This window comes from Taudactylus pleione, unplaced genomic scaffold (genome assembly GCF_031769625.1).
Source record: "Taudactylus pleione unplaced genomic scaffold, aTauple2 ptg002151l, whole genome shotgun sequence".
NCBI classification, from domain to species: Eukaryota; Metazoa; Chordata; class Amphibia; order Anura; family Myobatrachidae; genus Taudactylus; species Taudactylus pleione.
This window is the reverse complement of record NW_028286545.1, coordinates 27,174-48,445: the sequence shown is the minus strand read 5'-3', so window position 1 is coordinate 48,445 and position 21,272 is coordinate 27,174. Positions and strand designations below refer to the sequence as shown.

Sequence of the window (21,272 nt, the reverse complement as noted above, 5' to 3'; positions counted from 1 at the left end):
CTTTCACGGGTGCCGTCTGGATGACTCCCAAGTCCGCCCTGCGTGGGGATCAAGGTGGGCAGCCACAGCACTTGAAGCACTCAGGCTGATTTCTTGCAGCAGCTGGACCGTGCAACAGCTCCAGGCCTGCTTTGCAAAGCAAGTGAAACAAGTGTGGGTCCTGCACCGCCCTCTATTGGTGGGATTACGCAAAGAACGCTGGAATGGCACAACAGCAAGGAAGCATGCAGCAAGCACACACAGGAGGAGAGGTCAGGACAGAGCGCGGCGCTGAGGGAAAGGTGGAAGCGCAGTTTACAGGGCGCAGGGGCCAAGTAGGGAGGGGAATCATTTGATGTTTCGCCGGAACCATCGGTCAGGTGGTTCCGATGTTTGACGCTTAACCCCGCGATGGTGAGGGAGCATCCGATGCTCCCTCCCCATTGCTAGGCTTCCCCCTCAACGTTGTCTTTGTGTGGGGCGCCGTGCGGCTGCGCAGGCTTGCTGGCAGCTGCACTCACCGTGCGGTACTTTGGGCTGCCGGCTGGCTCTCTTCGTGTCTGGTGCTCACAACCTAAGAGACCGAGGGCCTGAATGAGAGACGGACGCAACGCAGAGGTTACGCAGTGGAGAGCGGTTATTGGTGGTCTGCGCAAGCGTCTTGAGTCCCGTTGCGCACGGGTGAAATGTACTAGTTAGTGTGTTACATGCTTAAGTAGAAAAGGCCAGAGAAACATCGGTCCCGGAACCGATGCTTAGGCCCAAACAATGTTTTGTGAGCAATGCTAAAACCATGGGGCTAGTAGTACTAGCAACGTTCCCTTTCAATGTCCAATCCCCGGGGCAAAGAAGGGAGGGGGTGGACACATCCAGCAAAGCTTCAGAGTTGACACCAGCACAGCAGACACACAGACGCTTTCAAACAAAACCAAGCTGATTTTTACCAGAGATGATCAGGGGAAAGCGCGAACGCAGTCCCCCACTACCCCAAATTATGCAGTCGAGTTTCCCGCATTTGGGGAAATCGCAGGGGTCAGCACACCCGGAGTGCAATGGATGAGCCTCGCCCTGGGAGAACCACCTTCGTGATCATGGTATCTCCCCTGCCAGGTAAGTATGAGTTGGACTAGGGCTGGGGAGGCCCGCTGCTCGGGCACACCCCCGTCAACTGAAGGAGGTTTACCTGGGGAGCATGCGCGAAGCGAACTCTCAGCTGAGGTCAACAACTGCAGGGAGGCCACATCTCTTCACCTGGAAGGGTGCCTTGTTGCTGAAGCACCCCCAAACTACATACGCACAAACTAGTGCAAGCATTCCCAGGGCACACTGCAGCAGACGGATTTGCATACGGTGATGTCATCCAGTCGGCCAAAGCTGGCTGCGAGCCTCGTCGGCGTATGAAAGGAAAAGGACAGGAAACAGGAAAAGTGCCGGGGGCGCGGGGCACGGCGGGCTTTCACGGGTGCCGTCTGGATGACTCCCAAGTCCGCCCTGCGTGGGGATCAAGGTGGGCAGCCACAGCACTTGAAGCACTCAGGCTGATTTCTTGCAGCAGCTGGACCGTGCAACAGCTCCAGGCCTGCTTTGCAAAGCAAGTGAAACAAGTGTGGGTCCTGCACCGCCCTCTATTGGTGGGATTACGCAAAGAACGCTGGAATGGCACAACAGCAAGGAAGCATGCAGCAAGCACACACAGGAGGAGAGGTCAGGACAGAGCGCGGCGCTGAGGGAAAGGTGGAAGCGCAGTTTACAGGGCGCAGGGGCCAAGTAGGGAGGGGAATCATTTGATGTTTCGCCGGAACCATCGGTCAGGTGGTTCCGATGTTTGACGCTTAACCCCGCGATGGTGAGGGAGCATCCGATGCTCCCTCCCCATTGCTAGGCTTCCCCCTCAACGTTGTCTTTGTGTGGGGCGCCGTGCGGCTGCGCAGGCTTGCTGGCAGCTGCACTCACCGTGCGGTACTTTGGGCTGCCGGCTGGCTCTCTTCGTGTCTGGTGCTCACAACCTAAGAGACCGAGGGCCTGAATGAGAGACGGACGCAACGCAGAGGTTACGCAGTGGAGAGCGGTTATTGGTGGTCTGCGCAAGCGTCTTGAGTCCCGCTGCGCACGGGTGAAATGTACTAGTTAGTGTGTTACATGCTTAAGTAGAAAAGGCCAGAGAAACATCGGTCCCGGAACCGATGCTTAGGCCCAAACAATGTTTTGTGAGCAATGCTAAAACCATGGGGCTAGTAGTACTAGCAACGTTCCCTTTCAATGTCCAATCCCCGGGGCAAAGAAGGGAGGGGGTGGACACATCCAGCAAAGCTTCAGAGTTGACACCAGCACAGCAGACACACAGACGCTTTCAAACAAAACCAAGCTGATTTTTACCAGAGATGATCAGGGGAAAGCGCAAACGCAGTCCCCCACTACCACAAATTATGCAGTCGAGTTTCCCGCATTTGGGGAAATCGCAGGGGTCAGCACACCCGGAGTGCAATGGATGAGCCTCGCCCTGGGAGAACCACCTTCGTGATCATGGTATCTCCCCTGCCAGGTAAGTATGAGTTGGACTAGGGCTGGGGAGGCCCGCTGCTCGGGCACACCCCCGTCAACTGAAGGAGGTTTACCTGGGGAGCATGCGCGAAGCGAACTCTCAGCTGAGGTCAACAACTGCAGGGAGGCCACATCTCTTCACCTGGAAGGGTGCCTTGTTGCTGAAGCACCCCCAAACTACATACGCACAAACTAGTGCAAGCATTCCCAGGGCACACTGCAGCAGACGGATTTGCATACGGTGATGTCATCCAAGCAGTCGGCCAAAGCTGGCTGCGAGCCTCGTCGGCGTATGAAAGGAAAAGGACAGGAAACAGGAAAAGTGCCGGGGGCGCGGGGCACGGCGGGCTTTCACGGGTGCCGTCTGGATGACTCCCAAGTCCGCCCTGCGTGGGGATCAAGGTGGGCAGCCACAGCACTTGAAGCACTCAGGCTGATTTCTTGCAGCAGCTGGACCGTGCAACAGCTCCAGGCCTGCTTTGCAAAGCAAGTGAAACAAGTGTGGGTCCTGCACCGCCCTCTATTGGTGGGATTACGCAAAGAACGCTGGAATGGCACAACAGCAAGGAAGCATGCAGCAAGCACACACAGGAGGAGAGGTCAGGACAGAGCGCGGCGCTGAGGGAAAGGTGGAAGCGCAGTTTACAGGGCGCAGGGGCCAAGTAGGGAGGGGAATCATTTGATGTTTCGCCGGAACCATCGGTCAGGTGGTTCCGATGTTTGACGCTTAACCCCGCGATGGTGAGGGAGCATCCGATGCTCCCTCCCCATTGCTAGGCTTCCCCCTCAACGTTGTCTTTGTGTGGGGCGCCGTGCGGCTGCGCAGGCTTGCTGGCAGCTGCACTCACCGTGCGGTACTTTGGGCTGCCGGCTGGCTCTCTTCGTGTCTGGTGCTCACAACCTAAGAGACCGAGGGCCTGATTGAGAGACGGACGCAACGCAGAGGTTACGCAGTGGAGAGCGGTTATTGGTGGTCTGCGCAAGCGTCTTGAGTCCCGCTGCGCACGGGTGAAATGTACTAGTTAGTGTGTTACATGCTTAAGTAGAAAAGGCCAGAGAAACATCGGTCCCGGAACCGATGCTTAGGCCCAAACAATGTTTTGTGAGCAATGCTAAAACCATGGGGCTAGTAGTACTAGCAACGTTCCCTTTCAATGTCCAATCCCCGGGGCAAAGAAGGGAGGGGGTGGACACATCCAGCAAAGCTTCAGAGTTGACACCAGCACAGCAGACACACAGACGCTTTCAAACAAAACCAAGCTGATTTTTACCAGAGATGATCAGGGGAAAGCGCGAACGCAGTCCCCCACTACCACAAATTATGCAGTCGAGTTTCCCGCATTTGGGGAAATCGCAGGGGTCAGCACACCCGGAGTGCAATGGATGAGCCTCGCCCTGGGAGAACCACCTTCGTGATCATGGTATCTCCCCTGCCAGGTAAGTATGAGTTGGACTAGGGCTGGGGAGGCCCGCTGCTCGGGCACACCCCCGTCAACTGAAGGAGGTTTACCTGGGGAGCATGCGCGAAGCGAACTCTCAGCTGAGGTCAACAACTGCAGGGAGGCCACATCTCTTCACCTGGAAGGGTGCCTTGTTGCTGAAGCACCCCCAAACTACATACGCACAAACTAGTGCAAGCATTCCCAGGGCACACTGCAGCAGACGGATTTGCATACGGTGATGTCATCCAAGCAGTCGGCCAAAGCTGGCTGCGAGCCTCGTCGGCGTATGAAAGGAAAAGGACAGGAAACAGGAAAAGTGCCGGGGGCGCGGGGCACGGCGGGCTTTCACGGGTGCCGTCTGGATGACTCCCAAGTCCGCCCTGCGTGGGGATCAAGGTGGGCAGCCACAGCACTTGAAGCACTCAGGCTGATTTCTTGCAGCAGCTGGACCGTGCAACAGCTCCAGGCCTGCTTTGCAAAGCAAGTGAAACAAGTGTGGGTCCTGCACCGCCCTCTATTGGTGGGATTACGCAAAGAACGCTGGAATGGCACAACAGCAAGGAAGCATGCAGCAAGCACACACAGGAGGAGAGGTCAGGACAGAGCGCGGCGCTGAGGGAAAGGTGGAAGCGCAGTTTACAGGGCGCAGGGGCCAAGTAGGGAGGGGAATCATTTGATGTTTCGCCGGAACCATCGGTCAGGTGGTTCCGATGTTTGACGCTTAACCCCGCGATGGTGAGGGAGCATCCGATGCTCCCTCCCCATTGCTAGGCTTCCCCCTCAACGTTGTCTTTGTGTGGGGCGCCGTGCGGCTGCGCAGGCTTGCTGGCAGCTGCACTCACCGTGCGGTACTTTGGGCTGCCGGCTGGCTCTCTTCGTGTCTGGTGCTCACAACCTAAGAGACCGAGGGCCTGAATGAGAGACGGACGCAACGCAGAGGTTACGCAGTGGAGAGCGGTTATTGGTGGTCTGCGCAAGCGTCTTGAGTCCCGCTGCGCACGGGTGAAATGTACTAGTTAGTGTGTTACATGCTTAAGTAGAAAAGGCCAGAGAAACATCGGTCCCGGAACCGATGCTTAGGCCCAAACAATGTTTTGTGAGCAATGCTAAAACCATGGGGCTAGTAGTACTAGCAACGTTCCCTTTCAATGTCCAATCCCCGGGGCAAAGAAGGGAGGGGGTGGACACATCCAGCAAAGCTTCAGAGTTGACACCAGCACAGCAGACACACAGACGCTTTCAAACAAAACCAAGCTGATTTTTACCAGAGATGATCAGGGGAAAGCGCGAACGCAGTCCCCCACTACCACAAATTATGCAGTCGAGTTTCCCGCATTTGGGGAAATCGCAGGGGTCAGCACACCCGGAGTGCAATGGATGAGCCTCGCCCTGGGAGAACCACCTTCGTGATCATGGTATCTCCCCTGCCAGGTAAGTATGAGTTGGACTAGGGCTGGGGAGGCCCGCTGCTCGGGCACACCCCCGTCAACTGAAGGAGGTTTACCTGGGGAGCATGCGCGAAGCGAACTCTCAGCTGAGGTCAACAACTGCAGGGAGGCCACATCTCTTCACCTGGAAGGGTGCCTTGTTGCTGAAGCACCCCCAAACTACATACGCACAAACTAGTGCAAGCATTCCCAGGGCACACTGCAGCAGACGGATTTGCATACGGTGATGTCATCCAAGCAGTCGGCCAAAGCTGGCTGCGAGCCTCGTCGGCGTATGAAAGGAAAAGGACAGGAAACAGGAAAAGTGCCGGGGGCGCGGGGCACGGCGGGCTTTCACGGGTGCCGTCTGGATGACTCCCAAGTCCGCCCTGCGTGGGGATCAAGGTGGGCAGCCACAGCACTTGAAGCACTCAGGCTGATTTCTTGCAGCAGCTGGACCGTGCAACAGCTCCAGGCCTGCTTTGCAAAGCAAGTGAAACAAGTGTGGGTCCTGCACCGCCCTCTATTGGTGGGATTACGCAAAGAACGCTGGAATGGCACAACAGCAAGGAAGCATGCAGCAAGCACACACAGGAGGAGAGGTCAGGACAGAGCGCGGCGCTGAGGGAAAGGTGGAAGCGCAGTTTACAGGGCGCAGGGGCCAAGTAGGGAGGGGAATCATTTGATGTTTCGCCGGAACCATCGGTCAGGTGGTTCCGATGTTTGACGCTTAACCCCGCGATGGTGAGGGAGCATCCGATGCTCCCTCCCCATTGCTAGGCTTCCCCCTCAACGTTGTCTTTGTGTGGGGCGCCGTGCGGCTGCGCAGGCTTGCTGGCAGCTGCACTCACCGTGCGGTACTTTGGGCTGCCGGCTGGCTCTCTTCGTGTCTGGTGCTCACAACCTAAGAGACCGAGGGCCTGAATGAGAGACGGACGCAACGCAGAGGTTACGCAGTGGAGAGCGGTTATTGGTGGTCTGCGCAAGCGTCTTGAGTCCCGCTGCGCACGGGTGAAATGTACTAGTTAGTGTGTTACATGCTTAAGTAGAAAAGGCCAGAGAAACATCGGTCCCGGAACCGATGCTTAGGCCCAAACAATGTTTTGTGAGCAATGCTAAAACCATGGGGCTAGTAGTACTAGCAACGTTCCCTTTCAATGTCCAATCCCCGGGGCAAAGAAGGGAGGGGGTGGACACATCCAGCAAAGCTTCAGAGTTGACACCAGCACAGCAGACACACAGACGCTTTCAAACAAAACCAAGCTGATTTTTACCAGAGATGATCAGGGGAAAGCGCGAACGCAGTCCCCCACTACCACAAATTATGCAGTCGAGTTTCCCGCATTTGGGGAAATCGCAGGGGTCAGCACACCCGGAGTGCAATGGATGAGCCTCGCCCTGGGAGAACCACCTTCGTGATCATGGTATCTCCCCTGCCAGGTAAGTATGAGTTGGACTAGGGCTGGGGAGGCCCGCTGCTCGGGCACACCCCCGTCAACTGAAGGAGGTTTACCTGGGGAGCATGCGCGAAGCGAACTCTCAGCTGAGGTCAACAACTGCAGGGAGGCCACATCTCTTCACCTGGAAGGGTGCCTTGTTGCTGAAGCACCCCCAAACTACATACGCACAAACTAGTGCAAGCATTCCCAGGGCACACTGCAGCAGACGGATTTGCATACGGTGATGTCATCCAAGCAGTCGGCCAAAGCTGGCTGCGAGCCTCGTCGGCGTATGAAAGGAAAAGGACAGGAAACAGGAAAAGTGCCGGGGGCGCGGGGCACGGCGGGCTTTCACGGGTGCCGTCTGGATGACTCCCAAGTCCGCCCTGCGTGGGGATCAAGGTGGGCAGCCACAGCACTTGAAGCACTCAGGCTGATTTCTTGCAGCAGCTGGACCGTGCAACAGCTCCAGGCCTGCTTTGCAAAGCAAGTGAAACAAGTGTGGGTCCTGCACCGCCCTCTATTGGTGGGATTACGCAAAGAACGCTGGAATGGCACAACAGCAAGGAAGCATGCAGGAAGCACACACAGGAGGAGAGGTCAGGACAGAGCGCGGCGCTGAGGGAAAGGTGGAAGCGCAGTTTACAGGGCGCAGGGGCCAAGTAGGGAGGGGAATCATTTGATGTTTCGCCGGAACCATCGGTCAGGTGGTTCCGATGTTTGACGCTTAACCCCGCGATGGTGAGGGAGCATCCGATGCTCCCTCCCCATTGCTAGGCTTCCCCCTCAACGTTGTCTTTGTGTGGGGCGCCGTGCGGCTGCGCAGGCTTGCTGGCAGCTGCACTCACCGTGCGGTACTTTGGGCTGCCGGCTGGCTCTCTTCGTGTCTGGTGCTCACAACCTAAGAGACCGAGGGCCTGAATGAGAGACGGACGCAACGCAGAGGTTACGCAGTGGAGAGCGGTTATTGGTGGTCTGCGCAAGCGTCTTGAGTCCCGCTGCGCACGGGTGAAATGTACTAGTTAGTGTGTTACATGCTTAAGTAGAAAAGGCCAGAGAAACATCGGTCCCGGAACCGATGCTTAGGCCCAAACAATGTTTTGTGAGCAATGCTAAAACCATGGGGCTAGTAGTACTAGCAACGTTCCCTTTCAATGTCCAATCCCCGGGGCAAAGAAGGGAGGGGGTGGACACATCCAGCAAAGCTTCAGAGTTGACACCAGCACAGCAGACACACAGACGCTTTCAAACAAAACCAAGCTGATTTTTACCAGAGATGATCAGGGGAAAGCGCGAACGCAGTCCCCCACTACCACAAATTATGCAGTCGAGTTTCCCGCATTTGGGGAAATCGCAGGGGTCAGCACACCCGGAGTGCAATGGATGAGCCTCGCCCTGGGAGAACCACCTTCGTGATCATGGTATCTCCCCTGCCAGGTAAGTATGAGTTGGACTAGGGCTGGGGAGGCCCGCTGCTCGGGCACACCCCCGTCAACTGAAGGAGGTTTACCTGGGGAGCATGCGCGAAGCGAACTCTCAGCTGAGGTCAACAACTGCAGGGAGGCCACATCTCTTCACCTGGAAGGGTGCCTTGTTGCTGAAGCACCCCCAAACTACATACGCACAAACTAGTGCAAGCATTCCCAGGGCACACTGCAGCAGACGGATTTGCATACGGTGATGTCATCCAAGCAGTCGGCCAAAGCTGGCTGCGAGCCTCGTCGGCGTATGAAAGGAAAAGGACAGGAAACAGGAAAAGTGCCGGGGGCGCGGGGCACGGCGGGCTTTCACGGGTGCCGTCTGGATGACTCCCAAGTCCGCCCTGCGTGGGGATCAAGGTGGGCAGCCACAGCACTTGAAGCACTCAGGCTGATTTCTTGCAGCAGCTGGACCGTGCAACAGCTCCAGGCCTGCTTTGCAAAGCAAGTGAAACAAGTGTGGGTCCTGCACCGCCCTCTATTGGTGGGATTACGCAAAGAACGCTGGAATGGCACAACAGCAAGGAAGCATGCAGCAAGCACACACAGGAGGAGAGGTCAGGACAGAGCGCGGCGCTGAGGGAAAGGTGGAAGCGCAGTTTACAGGGCGCAGGGGCCAAGTAGGGAGGGGAATCATTTGATGTTTCGCCGGAACCATCGGTCAGGTGGTTCCGATGTTTGACGCTTAACCCCGCGATGGTGAGGGAGCATCCGATGCTCCCTCCCCATTGCTAGGCTTCCCCCTCAACGTTGTCTTTGTGTGGGGCGCCGTGCGGCTGCGCAGGCTTGCTGGCAGCTGCACTCACCGTGCGGTACTTTGGGCTGCCGGCTGGCTCTCTTCGTGTCTGGTGCTCACAACCTAAGAGACCGAGGGCCTGATTGAGAGACGGACGCAACGCAGAGGTTACGCAGTGGAGAGCGGTTATTGGTGGTCTGCGCAAGCGTCTTGAGTCCCGCTGCGCACGGGTGAAATGTACTAGTTAGTGTGTTACATGCTTAAGTAGAAAAGGCCAGAGAAACATCGGTCCCGGAACCGATGCTTAGGCCCAAACAATGTTTTGTGAGCAATGCTAAAACCATGGGGCTAGTAGTACTAGCAACGTTCCCTTTCAATGTCCAATCCCCGGGGCAAAGAAGGGAGGGGGTGGACACATCCAGCAAAGCTTCAGAGTTGACACCAGCACAGCAGACACACAGACGCTTTCAAACAAAACCAAGCTGATTTTTACCAGAGATGATCAGGGGAAAGCGCGAACGCAGTCCCCCACTACCACAAATTATGCAGTCGAGTTTCCCGCATTTGGGGAAATCGCAGGGGTCAGCACACCCGGAGTGCAATGGATGAGCCTCGCCCTGGGAGAACCACCTTCGTGATCATGGTATCTCCCCTGCCAGGTAAGTATGAGTTGGACTAGGGCTGGGGAGGCCCGCTGCTCGGGCACACCCCCGTCAACTGAAGGAGGTTTACCTGGGGAGCATGCGCGAAGCGAACTCTCAGCTGAGGTCAACAACTGCAGGGAGGCCACATCTCTTCACCTGGAAGGGTGCCTTGTTGCTGAAGCACCCCCAAACTACATACGCACAAACTAGTGCAAGCATTCCCAGGGCACACTGCAGCAGACGGATTTGCATACGGTGATGTCATCCAAGCAGTCGGCCAAAGCTGGCTGCGAGCCTCGTCGGCGTATGAAAGGAAAAGGACAGGAAACAGGAAAAGTGCCGGGGGCGCGGGGCACGGCGGGCTTTCACGGGTGCCGTCTGGATGACTCCCAAGTCCGCCCTGCGTGGGGATCAAGGTGGGCAGCCACAGCACTTGAAGCACTCAGGCTGATTTCTTGCAGCAGCTGGACCGTGCAACAGCTCCAGGCCTGCTTTGCAAAGCAAGTGAAACAAGTGTGGGTCCTGCACCGCCCTCTATTGGTGGGATTACGCAAAGAACGCTGGAATGGCACAACAGCAAGGAAGCATGCAGCAAGCACACACAGGAGGAGAGGTCAGGACAGAGCGCGGCGCTGAGGGAAAGGTGGAAGCGCAGTTTACAGGGCGCAGGGGCCAAGTAGGGAGGGGAATCATTTGATGTTTCGCCGGAACCATCGGTCAGGTGGTTCCGATGTTTGACGCTTAACCCCGCGATGGTGAGGGAGCATCCGATGCTCCCTCCCCATTGCTAGGCTTCCCCCTCAACGTTGTCTTTGTGTGGGGCGCCGTGCGGCTGCGCAGGCTTGCTGGCAGCTGCACTCACCGTGCGGTACTTTGGGCTGCCGGCTGGCTCTCTTCGTGTCTGGTGCTCACAACCTAAGAGACCGAGGGCCTGAATGAGAGACGGACGCAACGCAGAGGTTACGCAGTGGAGAGCGGTTATTGGTGGTCTGCGCAAGCGTCTTGAGTCCCGCTGCGCACGGGTGAAATGTACTAGTTAGTGTGTTACATGCTTAAGTAGAAAAGGCCAGAGAAACATCGGTCCCGGAACCGATGCTTAGGCCCAAACAATGTTTTGTGAGCAATGCTAAAACCATGGGGCTAGTAGTACTAGCAACGTTCCCTTTCAATGTCCAATCCCCGGGGCAAAGAAGGGAGGGGGTGGACACATCCAGCAAAGCTTCAGAGTTGACACCAGCACAGCAGACACACAGACGCTTTCAAACAAAACCAAGCTGATTTTTACCAGAGATGATCAGGGGAAAGCGCGAACGCAGTCCCCCACTACCACAAATTATGCAGTCGAGTTTCCCGCATTTGGGGAAATCGCAGGGGTCAGCACACCCGGAGTGCAATGGATGAGCCTCGCCCTGGGAGAACCACCTTCGTGATCATGGTATCTCCCCTGCCAGGTAAGTATGAGTTGGACTAGGGCTGGGGAGGCCCGCTGCTCGGGCACACCCCCGTCAACTGAAGGAGGTTTACCTGGGGAGCATGCGCGAAGCGAACTCTCAGCTGAGGTCAACAACTGCAGGGAGGCCACATCTCTTCACCTGGAAGGGTGCCTTGTTGCTGAAGCACCCCCAAACTACATACGCACAAACTAGTGCAAGCATTCCCAGGGCACACTGCAGCAGACGGATTTGCATACGGTGATGTCATCCAAGCAGTCGGCCAAAGCTGGCTGCGAGCCTCGTCGGCGTATGAAAGGAAAAGGACAGGAAACAGGAAAAGTGCCGGGGGCGCGGGGCACGGCGGGCTTTCACGGGTGCCGTCTGGATGACTCCCAAGTCCGCCCTGCGTGGGGATCAAGGTGGGCAGCCACAGCACTTGAAGCACTCAGGCTGATTTCTTGCAGCAGCTGGACCGTGCAACAGCTCCAGGCCTGCTTTGCAAAGCAAGTGAAACAAGTGTGGGTCCTGCACCGCCCTCTATTGGTGGGATTACGCAAAGAACGCTGGAATGGCACAACAGCAAGGAAGCATGCAGGAAGCACACACAGGAGGAGAGGTCAGGACAGAGCGCGGCGCTGAGGGAAAGGTGGAAGCGCAGTTTACAGGGCGCAGGGGCCAAGTAGGGAGGGGAATCATTTGATGTTTCGCCGGAACCATCGGTCAGGTGGTTCCGATGTTTGACGCTTAACCCCGCGATGGTGAGGGAGCATCCGATGCTCCCTCCCCATTGCTAGGCTTCCCCCTCAACGTTGTCTTTGTGTGGGGCGCCGTGCGGCTGCGCAGGCTTGCTGGCAGCTGCACTCACCGTGCGGTACTTTGGGCTGCCGGCTGGCTCTCTTCGTGTCTGGTGCTCACAACCTAAGAGACCGAGGGCCTGAATGAGAGACGGACGCAACGCAGAGGTTACGCAGTGGAGAGCGGTTATTGGTGGTCTGCGCAAGCGTCTTGAGTCCCGCTGCGCACGGGTGAAATGTACTAGTTAGTGTGTTACATGCTTAAGTAGAAAAGGCCAGAGAAACATCGGTCCCGGAACCGATGCTTAGGCCCAAACAATGTTTTGTGAGCAATGCTAAAACCATGGGGCTAGTAGTACTAGCAACGTTCCCTTTCAATGTCCAATCCCCGGGGCAAAGAAGGGAGGGGGTGGACACATCCAGCAAAGCTTCAGAGTTGACACCAGCACAGCAGACACACAGACGCTTTCAAACAAAACCAAGCTGATTTTTACCAGAGATGATCAGGGGAAAGCGCGAACGCAGTCCCCCACTACCACAAATTATGCAGTCGAGTTTCCCGCATTTGGGGAAATCGCAGGGGTCAGCACACCCGGAGTGCAATGGATGAGCCTCGCCCTGGGAGAACCACCTTCGTGATCATGGTATCTCCCCTGCCAGGTAAGTATGAGTTGGACTAGGGCTGGGGAGGCCCGCTGCTCGGGCACACCCCCGTCAACTGAAGGAGGTTTACCTGGGGAGCATGCGCGAAGCGAACTCTCAGCTGAGGTCAACAACTGCAGGGAGGCCACATCTCTTCACCTGGAAGGGTGCCTTGTTGCTGAAGCACCCCCAAACTACATACGCACAAACTAGTGCAAGCATTCCCAGGGCACACTGCAGCAGACGGATTTGCATACGGTGATGTCATCCAAGCAGTCGGCCAAAGCTGGCTGCGAGCCTCGTCGGCGTATGAAAGGAAAAGGACAGGAAACAGGAAAAGTGCCGGGGGCGCGGGGCACGGCGGGCTTTCACGGGTGCCGTCTGGATGACTCCCAAGTCCGCCCTGCGTGGGGATCAAGGTGGGCAGCCACAGCACTTGAAGCACTCAGGCTGATTTCTTGCAGCAGCTGGACCGTGCAACAGCTCCAGGCCTGCTTTGCAAAGCAAGTGAAACAAGTGTGGGTCCTGCACCGCCCTCTATTGGTGGGATTACGCAAAGAACGCTGGAATGGCACAACAGCAAGGAAGCATGCAGCAAGCACACACAGGAGGAGAGGTCAGGACAGAGCGCGGCGCTGAGGGAAAGGTGGAAGCGCAGTTTACAGGGCGCAGGGGCCAAGTAGGGAGGGGAATCATTTGATGTTTCGCCGGAACCATCGGTCAGGTGGTTCCGATGTTTGACGCTTAACCCCGCGATGGTGAGGGAGCATCCGATGCTCCCTCCCCATTGCTAGGCTTCCCCCTCAACGTTGTCTTTGTGTGGGGCGCCGTGCGGCTGCGCAGGCTTGCTGGCAGCTGCACTCACCGTGCGGTACTTTGGGCTGCCGGCTGGCTCTCTTCGTGTCTGGTGCTCACAACCTAAGAGACCGAGGGCCTGATTGAGAGACGGACGCAACGCAGAGGTTACGCAGTGGAGAGCGGTTATTGGTGGTCTGCGCAAGCGTCTTGAGTCCCGCTGCGCACGGGTGAAATGTACTAGTTAGTGTGTTACATGCTTAAGTAGAAAAGGCCAGAGAAACATCGGTCCCGGAACCGATGCTTAGGCCCAAACAATGTTTTGTGAGCAATGCTAAAACCATGGGGCTAGTAGTACTAGCAACGTTCCCTTTCAATGTCCAATCCCCGGGGCAAAGAAGGGAGGGGGTGGACACATCCAGCAAAGCTTCAGAGTTGACACCAGCACAGCAGACACACAGACGCTTTCAAACAAAACCAAGCTGATTTTTACCAGAGATGATCAGGGGAAAGCGCGAACGCAGTCCCCCACTACCACAAATTATGCAGTCGAGTTTCCCGCATTTGGGGAAATCGCAGGGGTCAGCACACCCGGAGTGCAATGGATGAGCCTCGCCCTGGGAGAACCACCTTCGTGATCATGGTATCTCCCCTGCCAGGTAAGTATGAGTTGGACTAGGGCTGGGGAGGCCCGCTGCTCGGGCACACCCCCGTCAACTGAAGGAGGTTTACCTGGGGAGCATGCGCGAAGCGAACTCTCAGCTGAGGTCAACAACTGCAGGGAGGCCACATCTCTTCACCTGGAAGGGTGCCTTGTTGCTGAAGCACCCCCAAACTACATACGCACAAACTAGTGCAAGCATTCCCAGGGCACACTGCAGCAGACGGATTTGCATACGGTGATGTCATCCAAGCAGTCGGCCAAAGCTGGCTGCGAGCCTCGTCGGCGTATGAAAGGAAAAGGACAGGAAACAGGAAAAGTGCCGGGGGCGCGGGGCACGGCGGGCTTTCACGGGTGCCGTCTGGATGACTCCCAAGTCCGCCCTGCGTGGGGATCAAGGTGGGCAGCCACAGCACTTGAAGCACTCAGGCTGATTTCTTGCAGCAGCTGGACCGTGCAACAGCTCCAGGCCTGCTTTGCAAAGCAAGTGAAACAAGTGTGGGTCCTGCACCGCCCTCTATTGGTGGGATTACGCAAAGAACGCTGGAATGGCACAACAGCAAGGAAGCATGCAGCAAGCACACACAGGAGGAGAGGTCAGGACAGAGCGCGGCGCTGAGGGAAAGGTGGAAGCGCAGTTTACAGGGCGCAGGGGCCAAGTAGGGAGGGGAATCATTTGATGTTTCGCCGGAACCATCGGTCAGGTGGTTCCGATGTTTGACGCTTAACCCCGCGATGGTGAGGGAGCATCCGATGCTCCCTCCCCATTGCTAGGCTTCCCCCTCAACGTTGTCTTTGTGTGGGGCGCCGTGCGGCTGCGCAGGCTTGCTGGCAGCTGCACTCACCGTGCGGTACTTTGGGCTGCCGGCTGGCTCTCTTCGTGTCTGGTGCTCACAACCTAAGAGACCGAGGGCCTGATTGAGAGACGGACGCAACGCAGAGGTTACGCAGTGGAGAGCGGTTATTGGTGGTCTGCGCAAGCGTCTTGAGTCCCGCTGCGCACGGGTGAAATGTACTAGTTAGTGTGTTACATGCTTAAGTAGAAAAGGCCAGAGAAACATCGGTCCCGGAACCGATGCTTAGGCCCAAACAATGTTTTGTGAGCAATGCTAAAACCATGGGGCTAGTAGTACTAGCAACGTTCCCTTTCAATGTCCAATCCCCGGGGCAAAGAAGGGAGGGGGTGGACACATCCAGCAAAGCTTCAGAGTTGACACCAGCACAGCAGACACACAGACGCTTTCAAACAAAACCAAGCTGATTTTTACCAGAGATGATCAGGGGAAAGCGCGAACGCAGTCCCCCACTACCCCAAATTATGCAGTCGAGTTTCCCGCATTTGGGGAAATCGCAGGGGTCAGCACACCCGGAGTGCAATGGATGAGCCTCGCCCTGGGAGAACCACCTTCGTGATCATGGTATCTCCCCTGCCAGGTAAGTATGAGTTGGACTAGGGCTGGGGAGGCCCGCTGCTCGGGCACACCCCCGTCAACTGAAGGAGGTTTACCTGGGGAGCATGCGCGAAGCGAACTCTCAGCTGAGGTCAACAACTGCAGGGAGGCCACATCTCTTCACCTGGAAGGGTGCCTTGTTGCTGAAGCACCCCCAAACTACATACGCACAAACTAGTGCAAGCATTCCCAGGGCACACTGCAGCAGACGGATTTGCATACGGTGATGTCATCCAAGCAGTCGGCCAAAGCTGGCTGCGAGCCTCGTCGGCGTATGAAAGGAAAAGGACAGGAAACAGGAAAAGTGCCGGGGGCGCGGGGCACGGCGGGCTTTCACGGGTGCCGTCTGGATGACTCCCAAGTCCGCCCTGCGTGGGGATCAAGGTGGGCAGCCACAGCACTTGAAGCACTCAGGCTGATTTCTTGCAGCAGCTGGACCGTGCAACAGCTCCAGGCCTGCTTTGCAAAGCAAGTGAAACAAGTGTGGGTCCTGCACCGCCCTCTATTGGTGGGATTACGCAAAGAACGCTGGAATGGCACAACAGCAAGGAAGCATGCAGCAAGCACACACAGGAGGAGAGGTCAGGACAGAGCGCGGCGCTGAGGGAAAGGTGGAAGCGCAGTTTACAGGGCGCAGGGGCCAAGTAGGGAGGGGAATCATTTGATGTTTCGCCGGAACCATCGGTCAGGTGGTTCCGATGTTTGACGCTTAACCCCGCGATGGTGAGGGAGCATCCGATGCTCCCTCCCCATTGCTAGGCTTCCCCCTCAACGTTGTCTTTGTGTGGGGCGCCGTGCGGCTGCGCAGGCTTGCTGGCAGCTGCACTCACCGTGCGGTACTTTGGGCTGCCGGCTGGCTCTCTTCGTGTCTGGTGCTCACAACCTAAGAGACCGAGGGCCTGATTGAGAGACGGACGCAACGCAGAGGTTACGCAGTGGAGAGCGGTTATTGGTGGTCTGCGCAAGCGTCTTGAGTCCCGCTGCGCACGGGTGAAATGTACTAGTTAGTGTGTTACATGCTTAAGTAGAAAAGGCCAGAGAAACATCGGTCCCGGAACCGATGCTTAGGCCCAAACAATGTTTTGTGAGCAATGCTAAAACCATGGGGCTAGTAGTACTAGCAACGTTCCCTTTCAATGTCCAATCCCCGGGGCAAAGAAGGGAGGGGGTGGACACATCCAGCAAAGCTTCAGAGTTGACACCAGCACAGCAGACACACAGACGCTTTCAAACAAAACCAAGCTGATTTTTACCAGAGATGATCAGGGGAAAGCGCGAACGCAGTCCCCCACTACCACAAATTATGCAGTCGAGTTTCCCGCATTTGGGGAAATCGCAGGGGTCAGCACACCCGGAGTGCAATGGATGAGCCTCGCCCTGGGAGAACCACCTTCGTGATCATGGTATCTCCCCTGCCAGGTAAGTATGAGTTGGACTAGGGCTGGGGAGGCCCGCTGCTCGGGCACACCCCCGTCAACTGAAGGAGGTTTACCTGGGGAGCATGCGCGAAGCGAACTCTCAGCTGAGGTCAACAACTGCAGGGAGGCCACATCTCTTCACCTGGAAGGGTGCCTTGTTGCTGAAGCACCCCCAAACTACATACGCACAAACTAGTGCAAGCATTCCCAGGGCACACTGCAGCAGACGGATTTGCATACGGTGATGTCATCCAAGCAGTCGGCCAAAGCTGGCTGCGAGCCTCGTCGGCGTATGAAAGGAAAAGGACAGGAAACAGGAAAAGTGCCGGGGGCGCGGGGCACGGCGGGCTTTCACGGGTGCCGTCTGGATGACTCCCAAGTCCGCCCTGCGTGGGGATCAAGGTGGGCAGCCACAGCACTTGAAGCACTCAGGCTGATTTCTTGCAGCAGCTGGACCGTGCAACAGCTCCAGGCCTGCTTTGCAAAGCAAGTGAAACAAGTGTGGGTCCTGCACCGCCCTCTATTGGTGGGATTACGCAAAGAACGCTGGAATGGCACAACAGCAAGGAAGCATGCAGCAAGCACACACAGGAGGAGAGGTCAGGACAGAGCGCGGCGCTGAGGGAAAGGTGGAAGCGCAGTTTACAGGGCGCAGGGGCCAAGTAGGGAGGGGAATCATTTGATGTTTCGCCGGAACCATCGGTCAGGTGGTTCCGATGTTTGACGCTTAACCCCGCGATGGTGAGGGAGCATCCGATGCTCCCTCCCCATTGCTAGGCTTCCCCCTCAACGTTGTCTTTGTGTGGGGCGCCGTGCGGCTGCGCAGGCTTGCTGGCAGCTGCACTCACCGTGCGGTACTTTGGGCTGCCGGCTGGCTCTCTTCGTGTCTGGTGCTCACAACCTAAGAGACCGAGGGCCTGAATGAGAGACGGACGCAACGCAGAGGTTACGCAGTGGAGAGCGGTTATTGGTGGTCTGCGCAAGCGTCTTGAGTCCCGCTGCGCACGGGTGAAATGTACTAGTTAGTGTGTTACATGCTTAAGTAGAAAAGGCCAGAGAAACATCGGTCCCGGAACCGATGCTTAGGCCCAAACAATGTTTTGTGAGCAATGCTAAAACCATGGGGCTAGTAGTACTAGCAACGTTCCCTTTCAATGTCCAATCCCCGGGGCAAAGAAGGGAGGGGGTGGACACATCCAGCAAAGCTTCAGAGTTGACACCAGCACAGCAGACACACAGACGCTTTCAAACAAAACCAAGCTGATTTTTACCAGAGATGATCAGGGGAAAGCGCGAACGCAGTCCCCCACTACCCCAAATTATGCAGTCGAGTTTCCCGCATTTGGTGAAATCGCAGGGGTCAGCACACCCGGAGTGCAATGGATGAGCCTCGCCCTGGGAGAACCACCTTCGTGATCATGGTATCTCCCCTGCCAGGTAAGTATGAGTTGGACTAGGGCTGGGGAGGCCCGCTGCTCGGGCACACCCCCGTCAACTGAAGGAGGTTTACCTGGGGAGCATGCGCGAAGCGAACTCTCAGCTGAGGTCAACAACTGCAGGGAGGCCACATCTCTTCACCTGGAAGGGTGCCTTGTTGCTGAAGCACCCCCAAACTACATACGCACAAACTAGTGCAAGCATTCCCAGGGCACACTGCAGCAGACGGATTTGCATACGGTGATGTCATCCAGTCGGCCAAAGCTGGCTGCGAGCCTCGTCGGCGTATGAAAGGAAAAGGACAGGAAACAGGAAAAGTGCCGGGGGCGCGGGGCACGGCGGGCTTTCACGGGTGCCGTCTGGATGACTCCCAAGTCCGCCCTGCGTGGGGATCAAGGTGGGCAGCCACAGCACTTGAAGCACTCAGGCTGATTTCTTGCAGCAGCTGGACCGTGCAACAGCTCCAGGCCTGCTTTGCAAAGCAAGTGAAACAAGTGTGGGTCCTGCACCGCCCTCTATTGGTGGGATTACGCAAAGAACGCTGGAATGGCACAACAGCAAGGAAGCATGCAGCAAGCACACACAGGAGGAGAGGTCAGGACAGAGCGCGGCGCTGAGGGAAAGGTGGAAGCGCAGTTTACAGGGCGCAGGGGCCAAGTAGGGAGGGGAATCATTTGATGTTTCGCCGGAACCATCGGTCAGGTGGTTCCGATGTTTGACGCTTAACCCCGCGATGGTGAGGGAGCATCCGATGCTCCCTCCCCATTGCTAGGCTTCCCCCTCAACGTTGTCTTTGTGTGGGGCGCCGTGCGGCTGCGCAGGCTTGCTGGCAGCTGCACTCACCGTGCGGTACTTTGGGCTGCCGGCTGGCTCTCTTCGTGTCTGGTGCTCACAACCTAAGAGACCGAGGGCCTGAATGAGAGACGGACGCAACGCAGAGGTTACGCAGTGGAGAGCGGTTATTGGTGGTCTGCGCAAGCGTCTTGAGTCCCGCTGCGCACGGGTGAAATGTACTAGTTAGTGTGTTACATGCTTAAGTAGAAAAGGCCAGAGAAACATCGGTCCCGGAACCGATGCTTAGGCCCAAACAATGTTTTGTGAGCAATGCTAAAACCATGGGGCTAGTAGTACTAGCAACGTTCCCTTTCAATGTCCAATCCCCGGGGCAAAGAAGGGAGGGGGTGGACACATCCAGCAAAGCTTCAGAGTTGACACCAGCACAGCAGACACACAGACGCTTTCAAACAAAACCAAGCTGATTTTTACCAGAGATGATCAGGGGAAAGCGCGAACGCAGTCCCCCACTACCCCAAATTATGCAGTCGAGTTTCCCGCATTTGGGGAAATCGCAGGGGTCAGCACACCCGGAGTGCAATGGATGAGCCTCGCCCTGGGAGAACCACCTTCGTGATCATGGTATCTCCCCTGCCAGGTAAGTATGAGTTGGACTAGGGCTGGGGAGGCCCGCTGCTCGGGCACACCCCCGTCAACTGAAGGAGGTTTACCTGGGGAGCATGCGCGAAGCGAACTCTCAGCTGAGGTCAACAACTGCAGGGAGGCCACATCTCTTCACCTGGAAGGGTGCCTTGTTGCTGAAGCACCCCCAAACTACATACGCACAAACTAGTGCAAGCATTCCCAGGGCACACTGCAGCAGACGGATTTGCATACGGTGATGTCATCCAGTCGGCCAAAGCTGGCTGCGAGCCTCGTCGGCGTATGAAAGGAAAAGGACAGGAAACAGGAAAAGTGCCGGGGGCGCGGGGCACGGCGGGCTTTCACGGGTGCCGTCTGGATGACTCCCAAGTCCGCCCTGCGTGGGGATCAAGGTGGGCAGCCACAGCACTTGAAGCACTCAGGCTGATTTCTTGCAGCAGCTGGACCGTGCAACAGCTCCAGGCCTGCTTTGCAAAGCAAGTGAAACAAGTGTGGGTCCTGCACCGCCCTCTATTGGTGGGATTACGCAAAGAACGCTGGAATGGCACAACAGCAAGGAAGCATGCAGCAAGCACACACAGGAGGAGAGGTCAGGACAGAGCGCGGCGCTGAGGGAAAGGTGGAAGCGCAGTTTACAGGGCGCAGGGGCCAGGTAGGGAGGGGAATCATTTGATGTTTCGCCGGAACCATCGGTCAGGTGGTTCCGATGTTTGACGCTTAACCCCGCGATGGTGAGGGAGCATCCGATGCTCCCTCCCCATTGCTAGGCTTCCCCCTCAACGTTGTCTTTGTGTGGGGCGCCGTGCTTGCTGGCAGCTGCACTCACCGTGCGGTACTTTGGGCTGCCGGCTGGCTCTCTTCGTGTCTGGTGCTCACAACCTAAGAGACCGAGGGCCTGATTGAGAGACGGACGCAACGCAGAGGTTACGCAGTGGAGAGCGGTTATTGGTGGTCTGCGCAAGCGTCTTGAGTCCCGCTGCGCACGGGTGAAATGTACTAGTTAGTGTGTTACATGCTTAAGTAGAAAAGGCCAGAGAAACATCGGTCCCGGAACCGATGCTTAGGCCCAAACAATGTTTTGTGAGCAATGCTAAAACCATGGGGCTAGTAGTACTAGCAACGTTCCCTTTCAATGTCCAATCCCCGGGGCAAAGAAGGGAGGGGGTGGACACATCCAGCAAAGCTTCAGAGTTGACACCAGCACAGCAGACACACAGACGCTTTCAAACAAAACCAAGCTGATTTTTACCAGAGATGATCAGGGGAAAGCGCGAACGCAGTCCCCCACTACCACAAATTATGCAGTCGAGTTTCCCGCATTTGGGGAAATCGCAGGGGTCAGCACACCCGGAGTGCAATGGATGAGCCTCGCCCTGGGAGAACCACCTTCGTGATCATGGTATCTCCCCTGCCAGGTAAGTATGAGTTGGACTAGGGCTGGGGAGGCCCGCTGCTCGGGCACACCCCCGTCAACTGAAGGAGGTTTACCTGGGGAGCATGCGCGAAGCGAACTCTCAG

At 56.8% G+C, this 21,272-nt stretch overlaps 15 non-coding genes across 15 annotated transcripts; all 15 read right to left on the bottom strand.

The window, feature by feature from the left end:
- Window positions 1-933: 933 nt before the first annotated feature.
- Window positions 934-1,097, bottom strand: LOC148433729 (U1 spliceosomal RNA). The gene has a single exon (XR_015876859.1). It is a non-coding gene; the product is annotated as a U1 spliceosomal RNA (small nuclear RNA).
- A 1,268-nt stretch (window positions 1,098-2,365) lies between these two features.
- Window positions 2,366-2,529, bottom strand: LOC148433728 (U1 spliceosomal RNA). The gene has a single exon (XR_015876854.1). It is a non-coding gene; the product is annotated as a U1 spliceosomal RNA (small nuclear RNA).
- A 1,272-nt stretch (window positions 2,530-3,801) lies between these two features.
- LOC148433727 (U1 spliceosomal RNA) lies at window positions 3,802-3,965 on the bottom strand. The gene has a single exon (XR_015876847.1). It is a non-coding gene; the product is annotated as a U1 spliceosomal RNA (small nuclear RNA).
- Window positions 3,966-5,237: 1,272 nt separating this feature from the next.
- On the bottom strand, window positions 5,238-5,401 carry LOC148433726 (U1 spliceosomal RNA). The gene has a single exon (XR_015876846.1). It is a non-coding gene; the product is annotated as a U1 spliceosomal RNA (small nuclear RNA).
- A 1,272-nt stretch (window positions 5,402-6,673) lies between these two features.
- Window positions 6,674-6,837, bottom strand: LOC148433725 (U1 spliceosomal RNA). The gene has a single exon (XR_015876845.1). It is a non-coding gene; the product is annotated as a U1 spliceosomal RNA (small nuclear RNA).
- A 1,272-nt stretch (window positions 6,838-8,109) lies between these two features.
- LOC148433724 (U1 spliceosomal RNA) lies at window positions 8,110-8,273 on the bottom strand. The gene has a single exon (XR_015876844.1). It is a non-coding gene; the product is annotated as a U1 spliceosomal RNA (small nuclear RNA).
- A 1,272-nt stretch (window positions 8,274-9,545) lies between these two features.
- LOC148433723 (U1 spliceosomal RNA) lies at window positions 9,546-9,709 on the bottom strand. Its single transcript, XR_015876843.1, has one exon. It is a non-coding gene; the product is annotated as a U1 spliceosomal RNA (small nuclear RNA).
- A 1,272-nt stretch (window positions 9,710-10,981) lies between these two features.
- On the bottom strand, window positions 10,982-11,145 carry LOC148433722 (U1 spliceosomal RNA). Its single transcript, XR_015876842.1, has one exon. It is a non-coding gene; the product is annotated as a U1 spliceosomal RNA (small nuclear RNA).
- Window positions 11,146-12,417: 1,272 nt separating this feature from the next.
- Window positions 12,418-12,581, bottom strand: LOC148433721 (U1 spliceosomal RNA). Its single transcript, XR_015876840.1, has one exon. It is a non-coding gene; the product is annotated as a U1 spliceosomal RNA (small nuclear RNA).
- Window positions 12,582-13,853: 1,272 nt separating this feature from the next.
- On the bottom strand, window positions 13,854-14,017 carry LOC148433720 (U1 spliceosomal RNA). The gene has a single exon (XR_015876839.1). It is a non-coding gene; the product is annotated as a U1 spliceosomal RNA (small nuclear RNA).
- A 1,272-nt stretch (window positions 14,018-15,289) lies between these two features.
- On the bottom strand, window positions 15,290-15,453 carry LOC148433719 (U1 spliceosomal RNA). Its single transcript, XR_015876858.1, has one exon. It is a non-coding gene; the product is annotated as a U1 spliceosomal RNA (small nuclear RNA).
- A 1,272-nt stretch (window positions 15,454-16,725) lies between these two features.
- LOC148433718 (U1 spliceosomal RNA) lies at window positions 16,726-16,889 on the bottom strand. The gene has a single exon (XR_015876838.1). It is a non-coding gene; the product is annotated as a U1 spliceosomal RNA (small nuclear RNA).
- A 1,272-nt stretch (window positions 16,890-18,161) lies between these two features.
- LOC148433717 (U1 spliceosomal RNA) lies at window positions 18,162-18,325 on the bottom strand. Its single transcript, XR_015876864.1, has one exon. It is a non-coding gene; the product is annotated as a U1 spliceosomal RNA (small nuclear RNA).
- Window positions 18,326-19,593: 1,268 nt separating this feature from the next.
- LOC148433716 (U1 spliceosomal RNA) lies at window positions 19,594-19,757 on the bottom strand. Its single transcript, XR_015876857.1, has one exon. It is a non-coding gene; the product is annotated as a U1 spliceosomal RNA (small nuclear RNA).
- A 1,256-nt stretch (window positions 19,758-21,013) lies between these two features.
- On the bottom strand, window positions 21,014-21,177 carry LOC148433715 (U1 spliceosomal RNA). Its single transcript, XR_015876837.1, has one exon. It is a non-coding gene; the product is annotated as a U1 spliceosomal RNA (small nuclear RNA).
- Window positions 21,178-21,272: the final 95 nt, after the last annotated feature.